This window comes from Acipenser ruthenus, chromosome 6, assembly GCF_902713425.1.
Source record: "Acipenser ruthenus chromosome 6, fAciRut3.2 maternal haplotype, whole genome shotgun sequence".
NCBI lineage: Eukaryota > Metazoa > Chordata > Actinopteri > Acipenseriformes > Acipenseridae > Acipenser > Acipenser ruthenus.
The window spans coordinates 21,320,494-21,337,111 of NC_081194.1; the positions used below are offsets into that span (position 1 = coordinate 21,320,494).

General features: G+C 36.4%; 1 protein-coding gene across 4 annotated transcripts in view; it reads left to right on the plus strand.

Annotated features, from left to right (window-relative positions):
• The first annotated feature begins 702 nt into the window (after positions 1-702).
• The window catches only part of LOC117411407 (pleckstrin homology domain-containing family G member 1-like), a 119,744-nt gene continuing 103,828 nt past the window's right edge, over positions 703-16,618 (plus strand). For all 4 annotated transcript variants that reach the window (XM_059025220.1, XM_059025221.1, XM_034018883.3 and 1 more), the window contains exon 1: positions 703-1,170. The gene's annotated coding sequence lies outside the window, so the exon portion shown is untranslated. The remainder of the gene's footprint in view (positions 1,171-16,618) is intronic.

Below are 16,618 nucleotides of genomic sequence, written 5' to 3' on the forward strand. Positions count from 1 at the left end.
GCACAGCATGGGAACTGGGAGAAAAATTAGTGTTTATATTTAGAAGATGTTGTACAGTAGGTGCTGACCTTTTGTTTCGCTGTGAGAATAATATAACAAAGCAATGATTAAAAACATAATATACAGGAAAAGAAACTAAATAGCACTTTTATTAAATAACAAAAACAAACACAAGATTTAAACGAAGAAACAAGCAAATCCAAGATACAAAACAAAAACTCACATGCAAGCAGTGCTATCACGGTGCAGGGAGAACAACCTGCTGCTCCAACCAACCATTTGATGGCCACCCCCAAATTGGCAATCAGTTAACCAATTTGGAAATGGCCACAGTTTACACTTATTTATGCAGGGGTGGGATTTTAACCAAATGTATCTATAATACTAACACACGCAATCAAACTATATTTACCAAATTACATGTGCAGGGCCTCAGCCTTTCCACAGAGGCATATGGAAATGTTGAAATACAGATTTTACTGTATATAGTCCATTATTTTCTTTAACAAAAATACTCCTCCATATGAAACCAATCTTGAAGAATAAACAGTGGCAATAAGTACTTTTTCAGTGTCAATTTCTGTACAAGCATTACTAACTGGTACTGTATTTCTATAAATGGAACTTAATGATAAGGTAAACAGAAACATAATAGGTGGCAATTTTCCAATTCAAAATAGTAATTACAATTTTCAACACAAACGCTTGATGCTTCAGGCCTACCATTCAATTCTGAGTACCACAGTTGAAATACACTCCTCCAGACTTAGTGTAGTTGTAGATGTGTAATACATCTGCTGAAATAAAACAGAGACCAATAAAAGAGAAAACACACAGCTGTTTGGCTACTAATAACCATGCCGTGGTATAAGAAAGGTTTAGTTTTATTGTAGTACAGTATCCAGTTGTTGCGTGTAGACCGTGCAGACTGCGCTCCTGGCTGCCGTCCAGGCAGGGTAGCTGATACAGGACCTTTTCACTTTAGAAGCGTTTTGGTTGAAGACAGAGGCTGAGCTTGTGCTGGGGAGTGGCGTCAATGGACTGAAGGATCTGCACTTGTGCATTTGATTTTAAATAACTCTGCTCTGGCACTTGAAATATTCGCGCTGCAAACGTAGTTCTTTGAAGACAATCAGTTGGCAAGCACGGTGGATTTCTTTACAACCTCTGGTAAGTTGTTGCGCTGATTAATTCCTGATGCTTTGCAATTATTTTTTGGCAATAAATTGATAACAGGCTACCGTTCGCTGGGATAGCCAAAATATGTTCAATTGGACTAGGTAATTGGGAGCTAGGCTACTCGGTCATGCGTTTAAGATATTTTGTTGGTGTTTTATGCGAGCTTTTAATTTAAAATTACGTTCTGAAAATAATGTTTGGTCCTACTGAAGAACAGTGACATAGCGTCCATCTCAGCTGGCATAGTTAGTAGAAATTGTTAGTGTTTACAAATTGTTACCACTGCTCGCATTGGATGTGTCACGGTTTTTAGAACAGGTCTTCAGACATGAAGCAAACGGTCGTCAGTAAGCTGAGATGCGTCGTGTCAGTGTCGGTTTAATAATAACGTAACGCTAACTAAATATAGGTTGGAGGTAAACGTTGTATAAATAATGAATAATTTTCATTTTTTTAATGTGATATGAATTAGCACTGTACAGTGTATTTACAGGGATTATGTGGTGACACAAGACACCCAGCAAGCCAAGCCACTCAACAGATGCTTATTTGGTAGCAACTATAGATTTAAACAATGTATTATCTTTTTTTTTAAAAATCTATCTATAAATATATAATGTTATTTTACACTGACCCTATCAACAAATGAAACAGAAGAAACAATAATGCAGATTTTTTAACTCAGTCCTATGTGCTAAAATTTCACCCAAAAATGATTATTTATTTCTTAGCAGACACCCTTATCCAGGGCGACTTACAGTTGTTACAAGAGATCACATTATTTTTACATACAATTACATTATTTTTTTACACATTATTTTTACATACAATTACCCATTTATACAGTTGGGTTTTTTCACTGGAGCAATCTAGGTAAAGTACCTTGCTCAAGGGTACAACAGCAATGTCTCCCACCTGGGATTGAACCCACAACCATCTGGTCAAGAGTCCAGAGCCCTAACCACTACTCCACACTGCTGCCCTTAACCAATACAAATAAAGAACATGTGTTTCCTATGAATCTATTAAAATGATCCTTGTATTAAACAGAAATTAAATGTAGATGTAACTTATTTGGGACAATTTATAATATCTAATCAACAACCAGATCATCCAGTTATACAAACTTGCTTTTTAAAATCTGGGATCCATGAGATGACATTTTCAAACTGGTTACAAACGTCCAATTGCAGCAGTGCAATAGATTGTGTCTTTAGTCAACACGCTACACATTGTGACACAACTTCTTGTACCGAGGTGCGAAGTACTAGTGTGTCTGGACCAGTACAGAATGCCTTCATTAGTGTATAAGCTAAATAATGGAAACATTATGGAAACACTCCCTTTTTATTTAGATTTAATGACTTCTGTGTTTAGAAGTGTTTGGTGGCTAATCAAGTTGAGAGTGCATCTTCTCTTGCACTCAAGGGCCTGACACAGCAAAGAGTGTGTCGAGAAACACGCTCTCAACTTGATTAGAGGTAGCCTCTGAACATTTATAAACATACATCAGAATGTTTTACCTTCAAGTTCATCAGTAGATGACCACATATGCCTAGCCAAGAACAGAAAAATAACAACACAACATTAAAAAGGTACAAAAATATGTAGATGTTAAAAAAGCCTTGTTTTACAGGTTTCTAATTGCAATAAAGCCCCTATTAAAGGGCCATGTTATTTGATCTTGTCTGTACTGATAACCTTTCTGTAGGGTCACCCCATGACAATTAATACCCTTTAATTTGGGCTCTTTTGCACAGAACAGCAGCATTTGCTTCTTGCTGCTACTTTTTTCATGACCTGTGATATGTCGGTGAACAAAATCAATATCGAGGAATTATTTAAAGCATATAGTAGAAAAGGTAGTAAAGATCATTATATGGATTTGATTTACGGTAAAGTACTGAGAATATATATGTCTCGGGTGCTTCATTACTAGTGAATTAACTCCAGGTGGAAACTTTACTTTTTTCTATATTTTTGTCTAGAAAATAATAATAAAAGTTTACAGCTTTTAGTTGGTGCCTGCTACTGGCCTTTTAAGTGGAGCTAGATTTATGAGCATTTTAACTCATAACACACATTTGTTCATTGTTTTCAATAGTGTTTTAACTTCATCTGTTGAGAGCCTTGTTCAAATTCAAGAAAGCGTAAGATCATCACTAGAGCAAAGTATGTGTTCCTCATTTAAATCATTGTTGAAACTTTACTGTGTAATGTAATATGTTAGAGCTCTGGGTATAGTTTTGACTGTAGCATTTATCATCAGAAGCTTTCATTATGTCATTTTTGTTCTGCCACCCAAGTCTTCTGCCTGAACCCAGTCTCTTGTCGGGCCAACTGAGTTGGAAATATCCAGTATTATAACAATGAATATTATATACAAAATGCAATCCCCATTCAACTTTATAAAGAAACAAATATGTTCTGGCTGTGTTTATATTCAAAATGTCTGACCAGATGTGTGTGGTTTTGGCACACCACTGTAACCTAAGGTAAAAAAAATTAAATACGAGTAATCCCTATCCACAAGACAAACAGACTCAAACCAGAAACCATGTGTGCACAAGTATTGATAGCAAAATCCAGGTAAGTTGCTTTTGAATGTTAAGTTGTATACATCATCACATGTCTTGGATAACAAGTTTAAACTGCAGTTAAACTGATGATTATTGAATTAGCTCAGCAATATTCACCAAAAAGTTCTTGTTCTAGCACTGTGCATTGGATTTTCTTTTTTCTTATGCTTGTCAGGGTGAGGAGCACACAAAGTACCAGAAACACTTCCAAGAAGAGCTCAAACTTATTGGGATGTAATAACAAGTGCCAAGTTAACATGACACAATCAGTAGGAATTTTAGAGTCAATTTAATCACGTATGCCAGGTAAATGGAAAACATGCAGCTGGTTTGACACAAAAGACTGAACAAGTCAAAACGGTTATCTATTTGACTTAGGTTTTACCATGTAATATTAGTTAATGCGTCATGTGTAGAGTGTCTCTTACTGTATAAGGATATCATCTTGTGCAGTTTGAGCGAGATGCGAAAAGCTACAGCCTGGTTTTAGAAAGTTGAGCAAAAAAAAAGAAAACATCTAACATCTCAGCTACGGTATGTTTTCCCACAAAGGAAGGGCTGTCGGCTTTGATGTTTATAAATTAGCAATTTCAGGCTGGTCAATTGGTTGTTAGTCATCATCTTTGTGCTTACATGCCTTCTAACAGCAATTGATAAGAGGAGAGGTTTTAAAGACTGGTGCTTGCATTAATTGTGCTAATTGCTTCTGATAGAAATGACCCTAGCCTCCAGCAATCCAGTGCTTTCCTCCCATTAGTCATCACCCCCCCCCCCCCCCCCACCATCCTTGGTGGTTTCGTTATTAGTTAACAACAGTTTCAGATGTAGCAGCGTGGTACTCATCAGATACATGCTGGCAGACAACCTTCTTTACTATTTTTTTTTAATACTGTAAATAAGTAAGTCACGGCTTGTTAATCATAACATTGTCCAATGTTTAGAATTGTTCATCCTAAGCGAATGAAACATAAGTGATGTTAAAAAGACAAAGTTGGTCAGCATCTGTTTGCGCAATGAAGGAAATCATTTCAGAATTATCAGCCAGGGAGGGTACCGGAAAACCCTTCCTTCCCTCGTATTTGACTGTAATCCAGTCTGTAATTCTCGCTAGGATTTGAATACTGAAATCATTACTCAGACTTGCAATGTAAAAACAGAACAAGCTCAAATGACTGGTCTGTATGAAAAACCTGAATGGAAACACACTGCTAAGAAGTAAATACAGCAATAACCTTGTGTCTGAGGAATGTGTGCTGTGCCCCGAGCACACTGTGTTTGACATTGGAGAACAATTGGATGTTAAAACTACATACTGAAACAATAAAAAATAGTAGACAAGGCTTTTCAGTGTTTACTTCAAAAGTTCTCTAGATCAAGCACAATTACTGTGTTATTCACTGAGAATATTGACTGATTCATTCTTTAGTGTAAACTGATCATTTGAACTGTGGATAGAATGAATTGTAATTTGTTGTTCTATATATTCCATTTCTACTGTGTGTGTTTGTATGTGGGTGGGTGCAGCATACTTCATCTGTGTGGGGCTCGTTTATCTTGGCGTGTCTCTGAAGTCATAAAATGAAATAGTTAGTAAGGTGCTGCCAAGATTCACAGGGTCATTCTTCATTGAAATCCTCCACCCCAAATGGTTTTCATTGTCTCTAATCTTAACCACTGGGGGAAAAAAAAAAAGGAGCCAAAATGCAGTTCATTCCCCATGTAATAAAATCAGTCTAACATGAAACGGATGGTGGGGTACAAGTAGAATCTCTACCGTATTCATGGGATATCTTCAATGACAAGATAGCATACAGTTTCAATAAACAGCACAGCCTGCCATTAAATGACTGATTCCGCTGTAGTTAGGCTCAAATCGGTAAAAGAACATCACTAAAATTGTTTTTAGAAATCTGTTGGTGCGTTCATCAATTTTATTTTAAGAGCTTGTGTGCGACCAATGTTTTTATGACCTCAAACATAGATAAAAAATTGAAATTTCATCAGCTATAAATACAGTATAAAGCAATTTGAAATAACAAAGAGGGTTTTTTGGTGATAGTTCTGACTCAAGCAAATATTTATCATTGCGTGTTCCTGGGATTGTGGTCCATTCTTTTAATACTTCCATTGTCACCACGGCTCTAAAAACTACATATCCCAGCACCACTGCTGTTACCGGTAAATGTGTGCAGCACTGTGTTCTTTGCAGTGTACAGTATCTGTTGTTTGCAAGACAGTTTATGCAATCAATTTTGATTGATTGCATAAAACCAAAAGAAAAATAGGTATGTTTGTTGTTTAATTATAGACAGGCAGAGAGGAGCAAAATGAGAGGTGAGTGAAGATGGACCATCACTAGATTTTATGTCAAAATGCAGTAGCAGTTTCTTTTCAGTTTCCTATCCCCCACTATTCAGTCGGGATCGACAACCTTTTATTTTATGTACAGTATTGAAAGACATTTTCTAAATATGTTTTAAATAAATACATTAATAATAATAATAATAATAATAATAATAATGACAACAGGTTACAAGCACATTTTAGTATTTATTCATAGTTCCTTAATTTAGAAGTATTTTTTTTTCTTATGTTGATATTATCTTTCAGGAAATAACATTGCTATTTCTTTTAAATATTTAAACAAGCATGTTTGAACATTAAAAAAAAAAAATGCTTGAGCGGTCTGTGAGATAAATGTGCGCCTGAATATATAATATATATATATATATATATATATATATATATATAATTAGCTTTGAACCATGACTAGGGCTGTATACAAAAAAATACTTCCACTTACAATACAAAGTAAAGGGGATTTTAAAAAAATTAAAAAATAAATAAAAAAAACTGGGCCCTGTATTTACCGTATAAATAATAAGGGAAGTCCGTAAGGAGTCCTTTCTAGGTCATTCTTATAAATAATGGTAATTAAAGCACCCTTTTTAAAGGGATTTCAAAAGCATTCTCATTTAAAAGCAATTGCTTTGCGTTTTCTAGTTATGCTAATGACTTGGCCAGGTGGCTACTATATGGTTTTCCAGAGATGGTTGTGATAATTCACTGTTGAGCTAATTAAAAAAAGGGACCCATTCAGCTAGTGTTAAGATCATTTTTCTCTTCAGTATTGAAGCGTTCTCATTTTAAAAAGCCATTGTCTGATTTGAATCAAGGGTTGCCCATTGCCTTTCAAAGATCAGACCGTGCATGTTCTTAGTACTTGCCCTTGCAGTCTGTCTAATAAAAGAAGCCTTTCCTTAGAATTGCTGTGAATGCACAGCTTCTTAAATAGCAACCCCTATTTTAGGATACTTGTGGGGTGATTTACAAGTTTAAGAATTTGACTTGAGCTGCTAGGGTCTTACATCTGCATAGTCCTCCATGTAAAGACTTTTTTCTGTGACCTCTTGCCCCCTTGTATTTAGGGTGATATTTGGCTGTAGTGTTTAATCAAATTCTTTCTTGGGGCAGAGCTTTTACATATATACTGTATATCAGTAAAGTCCTGTACTGTAGAGCAGGGGTTCTCAACCGGGGGTCCGCGAGCCCCCTAGGGGGCCTTGAGAAGGTTTCAAGGGGCCCTCCAAAAATAAACCAGAGAGTGTGTTATTTTCCCTGCATGCTTACGACACGCTGAAACCTATTAGTTTCAGGATGTCATAAGCATGCACAGAAATCAGAAGCAAAAAGGTTGAGACCCCCTGCTGTAGCGGACCCCAGGACCAATAACAGACTGGTTTCCTGGACCTGATCTCCTGGGAGAGGGCCTCATACAGTATTCATCCTGACTGGAGACCAGTCTGTGATTATGGGTTCACTAACTTGAGAAAAAAAAAAAAAAAAACAGGTTTGTGTCTTATTCAAAACAGTACGTTTGTCACAGTTGTCCACATTTATTTAATGTCTCATACTTTATAAATCTAGGGTGAAAATACCAGGTCTATTTATCACATTATATCGGAATAAATTAAATACATATATTTAAGAGTTTTTTGCTATTCACAAGCAGGTTTCAACAGGGATTGTGTCTGTATAACTAAACTACGCATTTTACTTGCTTCTAACTCACTACACTGCTATATTCAGTTTTGTTTTTTTTATAATATATTTGATAGTATTGATTTTATTTCTTACTTTGCATGACCCATGCACGAAAAGCAGTTTATTCAATTTAGATTTTTTGTTGCTGTTGTCTATTGAATTGTATGCAATAGCCTTTTGAAATAATGCTCAAAGACCTATCTGGTTTGTTGGTAGAATTACGCTATCTCCTTATGTTCTGGCTCTCTCTGGGTGCAATGCAGAGGACAAAGTTCTTGGAAGGAGCAAGTGCCAGTAAAGACAGTTGTGGAAATGGAACCCAGGATTGATAACAATTTGGTTTCCTGAACCTGGTCAGTTACGAGTATAAAAACTCAACAGGCCTTCTATTTATCCTGGCAAGGGAAAACTTATTTTAAGCAAAGCTTCCTGGTCTTAATAATGGTAATGGGCCTTCGCAGCCTTCCTGACCAGCTGAGTGGCCGCCATGGCTTGCTATACAGGAAATCAATTGCAGCTGAATGGGCACGGCTTCCAGCCGAAGTATAAACATATCCTCTTGTTTCGAAACCCTGCTTTTATCTTCTGTCTGTTTTTACTATTACTTGGAAAAAGTGTAGCTAGCTAGAGCTTTTGTTTGTGAGGCATTAAAAGCTGCACTTTTCCCTGAAAAATAACAATAGTCGTATAAATCAGCCCTGAAATCCCAGACTTGCGAAAATTCGCAAAGTTTACATTTTGTCATATGTACAAAGAGAAAATACGTGAATGAAAAGAGCTGCGATATACTAATTAAAGTATTTGTTGCGTCTTCTTAGAGTGATCTCTAGCATTGCGAGAGTCGTGTGACATTGTTCAAGTAAATAGTGGGAGTTTAGTTGCGATTTGCTGCAGCAGAGAGTGCCCGAAGGATAACGTCTATACATGCAATGGTGCAGGAATTAAAATAACATTGTTTTTTTTAAAAGTAAACGTCATCTGTACAATGCTTCATTTTACCTATTTTAATAAAATATATATATATATATATATATATATATATATATATATATATATATATATATATATATATATATATGAAAGGCTGTTTAATCCCATCCTATTCTCTGGTGGGCCCCACCCCCCTTCACCCCCCAAAAGCTTTTCATAATCATACAGTTGCCCCTCGCTAAACCGGACATGTTTGTATGACATAAGGAGGTGGCAGGTTTAAAAACCATACAATAAAATCGCAGACATACATTTTATAGTGCTCAATGCATTTTAAATGTTTTCATTGCACTGAAATAACAGTAATGTGTTTTTGGGTTGGCTACACATTACATTATTTAAAAATATAAATCTGTACAGTAGACTTATACAGTACAGTATTAAAATGAATACCTAGTGCACTTTTTACTGTAGCCTGTAGGCTACTGGAAACACAAAATAAATCAACAAATACAAGATTATTTTAAATTGAAACAAAATTTTTAGCTTTTTATTTATTTTCTTTTTATTATAATTATTTGGAACTTGGCCTACTTAGTAGCCTAGACAATTAACACAAAATATATCCTGGTCCTATACAGATGCTCAGAATGAGCTGGCGGGGTTAGTGACACATGTGTGCTCCCAACACATTGGAGAAACCAGAAATGTCACAGACATTTGTTTTCAAGGCTTGTAAGTACACCCTGCCTTTAGTGAAAATTAGGTACTTGGGTGTTCACCTCAAAAATGCATTGAGCAAAACTAACAACACAAGAGACAAAGTGGACTGGAGAATGCCAGCAACAATTGCGACCGTTGAAAACGTGCTTTCAAAAGTTCTTAACAAATTGATGCAATTGTAAGTGTCCTAATTCCTGGGAGCTTTAGTACATATTATCATATTTGAGAACCCTGATTTTGTAGTAGGTCAACCTCATTTTTGCGAATTTATGCAGAAACGCCCAAAATTACATATTCATCTAAGGTTGAACAGCAAAGAAAACTTGCTGCCGCAAAGCATTCCCTAAAAAGTTGCTAACAGCATTGCGCTTGTTTAGTACACTTCACTTGTTTTCAACTGGTTTGTGACTATTGCAACAGGTGTAACACTTTAGTACATCTACCCCTCAGACTCTGTAAGGTCTTTCATTAGATTTATACCTGTTGCCTTTTGTACGTCAGCAGAGAAAGCTTGAAAGAGAGAACACACACACACACACACACCAGCTCACTGGTTCAATATGCAAAACAAACTGTGTGCAAAATTGCATTACTATTTTCCATTGGAAATGACTATGCAAAGTAAGTGATAGAAGATGGTCTTCTGGGAAAAGCAAAGCAGCACACCAGTAAGCCACAATTCAATAAGGCCAAAAGTAGGAGTTTCCCACTATAATGGATGAACACGATAACTGCCTTGATTTTGCACCAGTCATCACTTTTATCATACATTCCAAGCCTCCTATAGATGTTTCGGATTACATTTGGCTATAATCTGATCAACCTTTGATTTTATATAAATATTTTTAACCTGTATGTGCACGTGTTCACTTTCTTACCTTAAGCAGCCAACAGCATCACATCATCAATTTATGCCATATCCACCTAATATGCACGCACAAAATATACTGTAGAGCAGTGGTCGGCAAATGGCGGCCTGCAGGCCAAATCCGGCCCGCAGACCTGTGTCGTCTGGCCTGCGGAAGCCTCCTTGGCAGGGCTGCATCAAGGGCAGGGCAAGAGCGGAACTTCATATTAATATTACCACAAGGGGGCAGTCATGATTCCTCATATGACCTTCATTTCTTGCAAGTAAGCAGAATGTCATACCCCGTTTACTATCACGATTTTTCAAAAAAACACTTGACATGCACCATAGGTTTAAATGCTGTGTGGCAGGGCGTTACTAAGTAACCATAGTATATAATTAATTTCCAACACAACTAACAACTAATAGGCCTAAACATTTCGGCTGATAAACTGACAATTTGTGCAGCCTTGCTTCGTGGGCGGTCTTAACGGGATACAGTTCAGTTACAAAACACCAACATCAAATGGCACTTTCCTACATAGGCAAGAATGCAGAATAACATAAAACAAAATTCAAAAGTAGCACAAATTTTTATTTTAAGTGCTTCATTGCGTTATGACAAATTTAATGAGGAAAATGGCACTTTGGTTCTGCGATCAGCTTTAGAACACCAGGTGTGATAAACATGATGGCGATACGCAGACAGTCCTTCAAAGATTCTTGTGTCAGCCTGTTTCGTGCATCTGTTTTTATTGCATTCATTGTGGAATAAGCCGCTTTGCATGTGTAAGTAGATCTGAACACGGAGAGCACAAACAGAGCCAGCTTCTTCATGGTCGCATAGTTCTCTGGACATATATGGGCAGAACAGAATGGTTTCAGATTTGCTTTGCTAATTAATTCAGTTTTCAGCAACGATGATGCCTGCAAATCTACTAGTATTGCAAGAGGCCCAATCTGCCCGCGGATCAGTTGACCCGCCATTAAATGTAATTGCTGACCACTGCTGTAGAGACTAGAGAACTGTCAGAAGTCATTCAAGTTGCAATGGGGTCTACAGTAAACCTTATTGTTTATTATACATGCAATACACATAAACTACTACTTCTAAAGTTAAAAAGCCAGGGGAAAACAGATAAGGATCATTAGATTTTTCTTACTAACCTATAAAACCAAACAACATGCATTCATAACGTATTACTGTTGAAAGCCTTTAATTCTTGAGAATGCCCAATCTGACCGCAAAGTTATAATAACTGTTGAGTGTGAAAAATAATTGGCTAAAACAATTGTTATGATCAAATCAGAAACAACATACAAATTTTATTAATGGTTCTAAAGTAAAAGTAAAACTCATCAATGTATTCTCTGCATTGCTTCAAATCTTATTTCATTTATCATGGTAGGTAATCCTATAACTTTATTTTTGCTGGATTAATTTATTGTGATTTAATAGATTTTATTTAATATTTATGTATCCGAGAATTGCCCCGGTAGCTAGTTAGTAACATTTCAAAGTCCTTTTAAATGACCATTTTGTCCTCTGATACTGTGGTGGGGTGCCCCGCCCTTGTGCATATTTTGTGTTTTATGTTGTATTTGGGATATTTATATGTATGTGTGTAGTGGCGCCTGAAGTGTGCGTTATGTAGCACAGGCGATTTAAAATGTATATTTGTATTTATGCACACGGATTGCACAATCACTTCCCATGCAGATTAAAGTAGGTATTTGTATGGGGGCATGGGGAGTGCACAATTAGTTCACGCGCAGACTGTGCCGAGATTCAATTGAATGGTTGATTAACAATCGAGTCTCTGCACAGCTGCATAAATGAGTGAGTGTTTAACGCACACAGGGTTGGTGTGTTCAGAGAGAGAATTGCTACTTGTGCTGGAACTACCAGCACAATACTTGTTCTGGGGTTTGTTATTAGTGTTTTGTTTGTCTGTTTATTTTGGCCATTGTGCCTTTTGTTTTGTGAAGTGTTTTGCTGAACTATTTACTTTATTTGTTTATTAAATCGTGCAGCAGCGCATTTAATCACAGCAGTGTTGTCTGTCTACTTCCTGGCCTGACGTCACCACACAAGCTGACAGGTACACAGGTTTATCCAACACTTTTTTTTTTACAGAGAATTTTCTCAGCCCTTGTGGGATAATAATATGTAACGCAGTTAACTGTGTATTACAATACATACATTTTAATTAATAATATTATAAAATAACATTATAATAATAGGCGTCGACTTTTAAAAACCACACTCTGGGTGTTGGTGGGAGAGTATGTCAATGCTACTTCTGCACAACAGGCAAAACGACAATATTAAACCCCCTTAAACTGCATAACATGTTATTAAATACTGTACACACCAGTAGTCCCTGTTATTTTCACTCCATGTCATGTTGACTTTTGTCCCCCTCTTAAATGTTTTGCCTATAAGCAAAGCCTTCTTTACTTCCTGGTTTAAAAAAGGCACACCCCTGCATAAGTGAAAATAAATGATTAAAAGCATTTCTTCATCATTTAATCATGCTGGCTTTGTGTATTTATCCTGGGTTCCAGTACAAAGTTTTAGAAAGAGAAGAGCACAAAAAAAGTGAACACAAATGATTCTATAGCTTCTTTAAGTTAACATATTGTATCCATCAAGAGGAATTTTGTGCTTAATTAAAGATTATGATCTTAGTGGTCGCAAAATATGATACAGTTACTGATCCTAGAACATAGGGAGAGGGGACAGAGGTTTGTTCATCAGGATATGCTGGAGCAGACCAAGTAGATGCACAAACACCCTTTCAACAGAGTTGCCTTTGAAATGTATCCTAGCCCCAGACCGAATGACTTCATTGTGCTAAACACTGCTCATTCTCTATCTCATGTGGCATAAACAAGCAGTGGGTTTCTGCTGTATTTAGTATTGTCTGATTACATCATCGCCATTGGCTGACTTAACTTTTCTTCTGTCCATTCAGAAATCCGTTACCACCCTACCCCCAATAATGGAGGAAGTCAGACAATTAGTTAATGCAGTGGAACCCCGAAATACAATCTGAGATTTGCCACCTACTGTATTATACTGTGTAGTCCTGGGCAAGTCACTGTATATCTTTGAACCCCATTAAAAATTTACAGAAGCACAACTCTTTTGGAAACAAGTTGTTTAACTCAGCTGGGGGACCATCAGGAATTTTAAAAAAGGTACTTTCCTGAAAGATATGACACTAAAAAGTCCATACATTCTCTGATTCTTCAAATGTTAAAAGATGTATTTGAGGGACATAGTGCACCTATAAAGTACACAAATATATCTGTAGATCGGTTAGTATGCAGCCTACAAGTTTCTGGTAAATAATAATGTTTTTAATAACTAGTTTGTTGTCCACATTACATATTCACAAAATAGTTTGCAATCTTTTTTGTGGTAGGCTGTAAATACATTGTGAATATAGTCACTTCCCTTCAACTGTCCCAATACTTGTTAGAGGCAGTGCATCATAAATAAGTTACCTATCTGTTAGGGGTTTTCATTTGATATAAAACTGGTGTGATTATGAACAAATTGTGTTTAACTATCACTGAATAGAGTGCATTGATTTGAAAGTGTCTTAAATACTTGTTACAGACCTTTTAAAAAATTTATCAGAACTACCACCCTCTAGCCGCTCTGCCATTATTTTACTAAGTCCACCTACCACTATTACAAGCTGATGGAAAGGATCCCAACCCAATCCTGTTTGCTGTCTCTAATCACAATCTGCTGTCTCTAATCACAATCAATGTGCTCAGCCTAAAGTGATAGTGAAACAACCCAATAATAGAAAGTAAAATTCTGTGTGTATTGTAAATAAGAACATAAGAAAGGTTACAAACGAGAGGAGGCAATTTGGCTCATCTTGCTTGTTTGGTTGTTAGCTTATTGATCCCAGAATCTCAGCAAGCAGCTTCTTGAAGGATCCCAGGGTGTCAGCTTCAACAACATTACTGGGAAAATTGGTTCCAGGCTCCCACAATTCTCTGTGTAAAAAAGTGCCTCCTATTTTCTGTTCTGAATGCTCCTTTATCTAATCTCCATTTGTGACCCCTGGTCCTTGTTTATTTTTTCAGGTTGAAAAAGTTCCCTAGGTCAACATTGTCAGTACCTTTTAGAATTTTGAATGCTTGAATCGGATTGCTGCGTAGTCTTCTTTGTTCAAGACTGAATAGATCCAATTTTAGCCTGTCTGCATATGACATGCCTTTTAAACCAGAATTAATTCTGGTCGCTCTTCTTTGCACTCGTTCTAGAGCAGCAATATCCTTTTTGTAGCGCGGTGACCAGAACTGAAACTATTCTAGATTAGGTCTTACTAATGCATTGTAAAGTTTTATTATTGTTTCCCTTCATTTAAATTCAACACTTTTCACTATATATCAGAGCATTTTGTTGGCCTTTTTATAGCTTCCCCACATTGTCTACATTAAGACATTTCAGAGTCAACATAAACTACTCTATCTTTTTCAAAGATTCCTTTTTCAATTTCATTGTCTCCCATATAATATTTATAATGGACATTTTTGTTGCCTGCATGCAGTACCTTATAATTTTCTCTATTAAATGTCATTTGCCATGTGTCTGCCCAGTTCTGAATGCTGTCTAGATCATTTTGAATGACCTTTGCTGCTGCAACAGTGTTTGCCACTCCTCCTGTTTTTGTGTCGTCTGCAAGTTTGCTTACTATACCAGAATCCAAGTCATTAATGTAGATTAGGAAGAGCAGAGGACCTAATAGTGATCCCTGTGGTACTCCACTGGTTACCTTGCTCCATTTTGAGGTTTCTACTCTAATCAGTACATTCTGTTTTCTACATGTGCATGCATTTCCTTGATTCCCTACTGCGTTCAGTTTGAGAATTAATCTTTTATGCGGGACTTTGTCAAAAGCTTTCTGGAAATCTAAATAAACCATGTCATATTCTTTGCAATTATCCATTGTCGATGTTACATCCTCAAAAAAATCAAGCAGGTTAGTTAGACAAGATTTCCCTTTCCTAAAATCATGCTGACTGTCTCCCAGGATACCATATAGGTATTTTTCCATTTTGGATCTTATTATAGTTTCCATAAGTTTACATATAATAGAAGTCAGGCTTATTGGTCTGTAGTTACCTTGTTCAGTTTTGTCTCAAGAGACTGTTACATGATCTTAGTTAGCGGTTTGTAAATAACTCCTTTCATTTCTTTGAGAACTATTGGAAGGATCTTATCTGGCCCAGGGGATTTGTTTATTTTAAGAGCTCCTAGTCCCTTTAACTCTTCTGCTTCTGTTATGCTAAAGTTATTTAAAACTGGATAGGAACAGGTCAACATGTGGGGCATGTTGTCTGTATCCTCCTTTGTAAAAACTTGTGAAAAGTAATCATTTTAATATTTTCAATTTTTTTTCTCTTCATCTATGTTGTTGCTGATGTTATCTCTTAGACATTTTATTTCCTCCTTGAATGTTCTTTTGCTGTTATAATATTGGAAAAACTTTTTGGAATTGGCTTTAGCCTCCTTGGCAATGTTCATTTCTATCTCTCTCTAGGCCTTTATAACTTCCTTTTTGACTTGCCCTTGAAGTTTCAAGTACTGTTTCTGGTTACTTTTGTTCTTGGTCCCTTTTAAACGCTCTGTAAATGCCTTTTTTATCTGAATATTTTTATTTATTTATCTATTAAACCATTTTGGCCATTTTTGTTTTAGATTTTGATTTGTCTACTTCTGGGATGTATTTGTTTTGCGCCTCCAAGTGCTAAGTTTTTTTTTAAAATAGCCATCCTTTCTATTTCTACTTCTGTTAGTCATTCCTTCATAGTTTCATTCCTTCATAGTTTGCCTTTTTAAAATTGTAAACCTTAGCTTTAGTTACGTCGTTACTTTTTGGGTTTTAAAAAGCACTTCAAATGAGACCATGTTGTGATCTGAGTTTGCCAATGGTTTTCTGCCCTCTGCTTTGTTATTTGAAAAGACTAAATTAAGGCATGCCCTCCCTCTATTTGGTGCCTTGACAAATTGTCATTTCTACCATTTCAATATTGACTGTTGTGCTCCTCACCGGGTTTTCCCATTTTATATGGGGGAAGTTGAAATCACCCATTAGTATGGCTTCTCCTTTGCTACACGCATTTCTAATGTCATTGTATAACAGATTATTTTGCTTGGTACCTGAATTTGGCGGTCTATAGCATGTCCCTATTATTATGCCCTTTGAATCTGTGTCCATTATTCTGACCCATATTGATTCTGCATTGTTTTTTACTTTCAGATTTAACACCTGGGCTTCAAGACTAT